The sequence below is a fragment of the Geospiza fortis genome, unplaced genomic scaffold, assembly GCF_000277835.1.
Source record: "Geospiza fortis unplaced genomic scaffold, GeoFor_1.0 scaffold37, whole genome shotgun sequence".
Lineage (NCBI taxonomy): Eukaryota > Metazoa > Chordata > Aves > Passeriformes > Thraupidae > Geospiza > Geospiza fortis.
The window spans coordinates 510,995-517,445 of record NW_005054449.1 but is presented as its reverse complement, the minus strand read 5'-3'; the positions used below and the strand labels follow the sequence as shown (position 1 = coordinate 517,445).

Here is a 6,451-nt window from a genome sequence, read left to right as displayed (position 1 = left end):
GCGCCCCCCGGTATGGCGGGGTTGGAAATAGCCCCCCTCCCCCGCGCTTCCCACCTCCTCGGGGCTCCAGCTTCCCCTAAAAAAGAAGTGTGTTTGTAGCTGGAGGAGGAGGGGAAAAAGGTGGGGGTGGGACTGATTCCCTCTCGAAGGCTTCCAGGCGAAAAGGGAGGAGACCTCGGATCTTGCGGGGTTCCATTTTTAATTATAATTACGCTGTAGTGGTCCCTGCTAGACGCTTTTGGGGTCTTGTCTTAAGCCACAAAAGGCGAGTTCCCCCAGCGATCCTGCCGGCAGAGGGAATATTTGGAGAGAAATTCAAGGGGAAGGAGAAAAAAAAAAAAAAAAGCAATGGTGTGGCTGCTGTAATGGTGGAAAACTGATTAAGAGGAGCCGGGGGTGAGACAAACAGGGTAAGGCTGCTTCCAGCACCCCCGGGCAGCCGAGGGCTCGCAGATGGGGCTCATGCTGGGCGTGCTGGGCGAGGGAGGGGTAGGGAAGGTTTTGTTCTCGTTAGAACCGGAACCGAGGATGGATTCAAACCGCATATTTGTTCCCCCATGTATTACGGTGCTGCATATTTTTGTGTGCCCGTAGCAGCGATAACGAAGATCATGGAGGGTGTTTGCTACAATAGAAAGATGGAGTTTTCTCCTTGGAAATGTTGTTTAAAATATTGCTTCAATTCTGAGCTTTTTATCGAAAGGATTTCAGCGTTATTTTTTTTTTTAATCCATGCAAGGGATATTGAACGTGTAGGGTTTTTAATCCTACAGCTTTGTAGGGAACGAGGATGTGTAAAGCCTTGCATGTAAATATGAAAGAGATAAAGCGTTTTATTAACAAAAAAATCTTGTCCAGAAGAAAATCAGAATGATGTAGAGGTTGTTGTAAGATGTCAATTTATCATTCCTGAAGATGAACTGAAATTTTAACGAATGTGATATTTCATTATTCTCGAACAAAGTCATGGCTGGGACTCGTTTTAAAGCAGGCATCCTTTCTAGGATGTGCCGACTGCCACGTTATTATGTATTGTCTCCACAGGAGGAAATAGGAGGAAAGCACTGTAAATGTAAGGCTTAAGTGATTATTGAAACAGCTTTTGAGAATAGTTGGCTCAACTTGGTGAGGCGATTTAAGACTGAAAAATTAAACGTTTTGCTGCTGTAGGATATCTGCACCTAATCGTGAGACATTTATCCCATGTTTTAAGCTGATGTGGACACGCGGATGTGAATCAAGACAAAATGCTGTCGATGTGTATGTGAAATACGTGTGAGGAAATGAAGATAATATGTTAATACCTAAATCCGTCGCTAAATGTGATAGATCAGAGTTTATTTCTCTCCCTTGTGCTTGAGGAGAGGAGAAGGGGTGATAATAGTGTAGTTGTTTTGGTGGCTGCAGATTAGCCAGGGTGTCTGTTTGATTTTCTTTTTGCTGTGAATGAATGGATCTCTCTGTGCCTGGGCCCAGTAGCTGCAACAAGATGGCGTTTGCAGCAAGGCAGCTCTCATTTTTCAACTCCTCCTCACCCCAGCTTTGCCAAACTAGATCTTATTTCGTAATTGTGTTTTAGATTTACTTTCTCATTCTCTTTGCTTTCTTCTCTTCTGGGGTGGGGGTAGGAGGAGCGTTTGGAAGATTGCTGTGAGAAATCTGTGGGTTTTTTTTTTTTTCGTTAATTTTTGTGGCTCCTCCAGATAGGAACTAGGTGGGAGGAGTAAATAGTTTTATTGAAATGTTCACATAGGCTCTTAACTGAATAAAGGGGTGACACAATTTTCGTTTTTACCTTGCAGTGCCTGCTTAACACCACCAAAATGTCCCTGGCTTTTATGAAGCCTGTTGCTAAAAACCAGTTTTTAAACGTAGAGCACAGGTACACAAAGGCTGCCGGGCCATGGGTCTCTGCTGCCAGGTAATCTCAGATCAGAGCCTGTGCACACAGGTGTCTTTCTGTGACACAGGAGTCTCCTGCCTGCTTCAGAACACTCCCAGTTTGTGGAGGGTTTAAGGCTGCTGCTGACCCAGAATTACTGCCATCCTCTGGATAACTGTTCTTTTAATGGGCAGGAATAAGAAAGGCTGGGGGGGTGTTAAAACAGCTCTGAGTACTGTTTCAAAATAACACTGCAAATATCTAAAGCCTTTTATGTGTGGTTTTTAGTATCTTTTGAGAAAAATGGACTTTTGATTTGCAGCTCCTGTGATATTTCACCATAGTACCAAACACCTTAACTTCAGTAGCCTAAATAAAATAGCTTGGTTAATATTTGATATACTGGAGTCAGGCTTAAAACAATACACTTCCCAGCAAGAAAAATAAGGAATGCTTGTTATGTCTCCTGTATTCAAGTGACCTCCAAACCTTTGATATTATCAAACATTTTACTACTGTTTATCTATTACTTAATGTATAATCAGTTGTTTGTTAGTTTATTGGAGTAACCCAGCTGTAGCTCATGCAGAAGGAAGCTGGGAGCAGCAGAGCTGATTTTCAGTTGAGGCTTGCATTGCTGGTGGTTTTTTTAATTAAAAAAAAAAAACAACTGAAATTAGGTGAGTGCATTTTCTTCCTCTGGTGTTTCAAGAATATTTTTTAAAATTAAGAATACTGTCTAATAAACTGTTAGTTCCATTGATGTTAATGTCCTGTTAAACCTTAAATTACTTGTGCAATTTTTTTGTTACTACTACTTTGGCCCTTTAGTACAGGATCAGGAAGGAGCAGAGTGAAGTGAGATTCTGTTTTGGGTAAAATAAATTACATTTATCCTTGTTGAGTCCTTGCAGCTGCTAAGTCAGTACGTAGCAGGCATCCTAGCATGAAATCTTTGACAACATGGTAAATTAAAATTCCGCAGGAAATCTTAGCAGAACAGTTTTTTAAATCACCTCCGTGCCTCATGGAAATGTGGAGATGCTGTATTTGGACTTAATGGGAATTCTTGTGCAAGTAATCAATGAAGTTCTGTATAATCAGGGGGTGGATAGAATTTTGTGTAGCATTATTCTTAATATCATCCCAGAAGAAACCCTCCACAGCTATTAAAAATTTTAAAACTTGAACCATTAAACTAATTTATTTAGAATAAGAAAACCCTTCAACTAATGCAATTCTAAAGCCCTTTAATTATAGTGGAAATATATATTGTGTTTGTAGGATGCCTTTTCCTGGAATGAAGCAAGATGTTGGCTGCACTGTGTAACTTCCTGGTGCTTTGGAGGCTTCCATTTGGTCATGTGGAAAACAACTAAACTGCTTCTTCTTAAATAGTAACTTAGTTATGATTTCTCAATCCCTGTGAAACCAGATGCCAATTCATCTGAAACTTTTGTTGTTTTTGTAGATTCCTACCAGGCCTGGAGCTGTGGTTGGGGATGTTAAGCAAGTGTTGGGTTCAGCTGGTTTTATAGTTACTGCAATAAAAAATTGAAGTTGTTAGTGCTCTGTGAAACCAGCAGTAGATTTGTCTCCTCCACTCCGGGCTCAGCTCATGTTCTAGGCGCTGAATTGGATTAAATTCTTACTGTCCATGGATTTTGGCTCTCAGCATTAGTGGATTGGTAATTGATATTCTCAATTTTAATATCCAGTTTTAGCCATATGGCACACCGTATTGTCTCAGCAATTGCATTTAGCGCTGCTGTGTTATGAGCAGGTTGAAATGGGAAATTGGCCATTCCAGTTGTTGCATTACCCTTAGGTGAGTTGTCCTTGGAGTCTCTAATGCCTGTGGTCGTGGCAGAATTTTTAAATGGGGTCTTTTTTAATACAGAATTTTACTGGTTATGTTGGCAAAAAAAAAAAACCATAACCTTGAAAGCAGCTTGCTTGCATTAATGAAATGTTTTTTAAGCATGTGACTGAAGATAAAATGGACATTTTTTGAAGGGAGTCTTCTTGGTTGCTTCATGTGCAGACTGAAAATGAAAAGAATACATATTCCATTCAAAATGGTTTTTTTCTCCCCACTGATAAAGTTGGAACTAGCATTAGCCAAGGTCATGATAAAAAACAAAAATACCCCCAAGCCCCTATGTTTCTATTTAACATAGTGTCTCAATTTATTATTTCTTCCCAGGGTGTCCAGTGTGCTGGGGATTTTGTGAGTGTGGATTTGTTTTTCACCAAACAGAAATATATGCAGAATCCATAGATACTTGAGCCAACTGGTAGTTGAGCAGAACGTTAAGAGGTTTTTAAAAGCTCGGAGCTGGCTATGAGCAGTACCTTGACTTGAGATGCCAAAATAATCAATGTAAATTCCCGTGCAATGCTTCCTAGTACCAAAATAAGGAAGCTCCAAGATAAGTTTTTAGGCAGAATACTGCAGTTTTATTAAAATAGTAGAGGATTTCTGAGTAGAGAGAAAGGAGATGGTTAGCCTTGGAATAGAAATACACATTTAAAAATAATTTTGTGGACATAAAAATCAGATCTTCCTGGCCTCTTTTTTTAACAGCTGACCTTCTAAAATGAGTTCTTTGCAATTAATATCTTGTAAGAGTATTCATTTGTATTAACTACAAATGAATTAATATATTAATACTTGTCCACTGCATTTATTGGAATGATGTAGAATATGTTATAATTTGTTAGTCTCTTGAAATATAATGGAATATTTCTGGCTGTCTGGAGGGTTTGAGTGTACTGGTTTCAGGGGGTGATGTTTCCCTTGCCCAGTATATTCTTAGAAATGCAGGAATTTTCTGTCTTGAACCCAGCTAGGGAGTACTGACAATATTCATGGGTGCCATCTGGAAGCAGCCAAGATGTGGTGTCTCTTGCTATCTATATCTTACTCTCACTTTTAGTGGGGGTGCTGGAATTAGATGCCTACATGGGAATTTTTTTTTATGTGTTAGCCAAAAAAAAAAAACTTTTTTTGGGGACGTTATGGAAGTGTAATTTGTAAGGAGCCATGGAAATAATAACTTGTAAATTCTCTGCAGGATTTTTAGTGCTGGCCTAAAGTGGCAGAAAACAGAGATATATCTAGGTGTTATACATTGACCTGGTTAGTGGTATTTGGGCAATAAGGGCTTGAGAAAGCAGTTAAAAAAGCAAATGTTGAGACGTTGCTGGATTTAAGTCTTGTTTAAATCCAAGAAAGTAACTCCAGCAGGTTTAAAATTGGAATCCTTTGGAAGGTGTTGCAGACATTTTGAAGACGTGGATTTATAAATACATTCCCTTTGTCAAATATTCCATGGGAATTAAGAATTGTTGAAAACAAGGTGTTTTTGTCATAAAGGGAAGACCTCCAGTTATTTCTGCATTTGATGGGACTGAAGGGTTAAAATTTGATCTTCCTGTGCTGTGTCTGTTTTGGAATCCTAATAATGGATCAGTGAAAATGAGGCTGAAGACCTGAGGAAGGTGATCTGAGGGAGCTTAAAGGAGACAAGCTGTGAGGTAGCTCTGTCATTGAGGGTGGTAAAGACAGGCCAAATCCTGGAGTTCTTTTCACAGACCACATTTAGAACTTGATGAGGGAAAAATTAGTAGCACATCATACAGTGAAGGCAAAGAGGCTGATTAAAAATCTACTTGCCATTTTAATGGGAAATGTAATTAATTTTGTAAGTAGTTTGCCTGAAACCGCTTCATTAAAAATAAGTATATTAATTTGAGCAGGTAGAATATCAGCTTATCAAATCACTGCAATTTCTAAAGGTCTTCTGTTTAGTATAACATTCTAGATGTTATAAGGATTACTTGAATTGTGTAGACTTAAATATTTTTTCTCTGTGTTCTTACCTTGATCTGAAGAAGGTTTGCCTACAATTTCATGCCAGTTATGTTTATCATGTTTTTTTCAGATGAGAATATTTTTGATGTCTTCTTGAAAACTGCAGTAATGCCTGCCAGCACTCCCCAAAAAAAGAAAATATTAATTATCTGTAATTAGATAGATTAGATAATTTTTTGTAGCTTTATGTAACGTGGTCCTATATTCAAAGCTATGTATAGATTTTTGTCACTATTTTAAGCTTGTTCTTTTTTTTTTTCCCAGCAAAGGGGGAAAAAAAAAAGTAAAACCAAAATACTTCTCTCTGGAAACTCAGAGTTCCATCCAAACTCCTGCATGCTGTGTGTGAAAGTAGGTTTAGGGAATATTTTATCAGTTCAGATATCAGTGCTGATTTGGCTCATCCTCATTAGAAAATCAAACTGGTTTGGAGATGAGGGAATAAAGGAGAAATTTCAAGGCTTTCTGTGTGACTTTGAGACAGGCAGCTGTGGGTGTTGGCCTTCACTGACAGGAAAGGATGCCTTGTCTTCTGTTACAGTAACCTTAATTACAGCAGCTGATGGCAGTTATTTTCTTTCTTAAAGAAAAAGAGTTTCTGCTGAACTGTTACAGGTGAGCTGTTCCTTCTGTACATCTCCATTTTCTTACTGCATTTCTGGCTTTTTTGCCTGGCTTGGGTTAGGTGTAGG

At 38.9% G+C, this 6,451-nt stretch overlaps 1 protein-coding gene across 5 annotated transcripts in view; it reads left to right on the top strand.

Moving 5' to 3' along the window:
* GNB1 (G protein subunit beta 1) overlaps window positions 1-6,451 on the top strand; it is a 37,218-nt gene that overhangs the window by 1,036 nt on the left and 29,731 nt on the right. For 2 of the 5 annotated variants that reach the window (XM_031062503.1, XM_031062505.1), the window contains exon 1: window positions 171-410. The exons of 1 other annotated variant lie outside the window; for it this stretch is intronic. The gene's annotated coding sequence lies outside the window, so the exon portion shown is untranslated. Of the gene's footprint in view, window positions 1-160; window positions 411-6,451 lie in introns of those variants that run through there. 2 more of the 5 variants (XM_031062506.1, XM_031062507.1) reach the window with 2 other exon arrangements.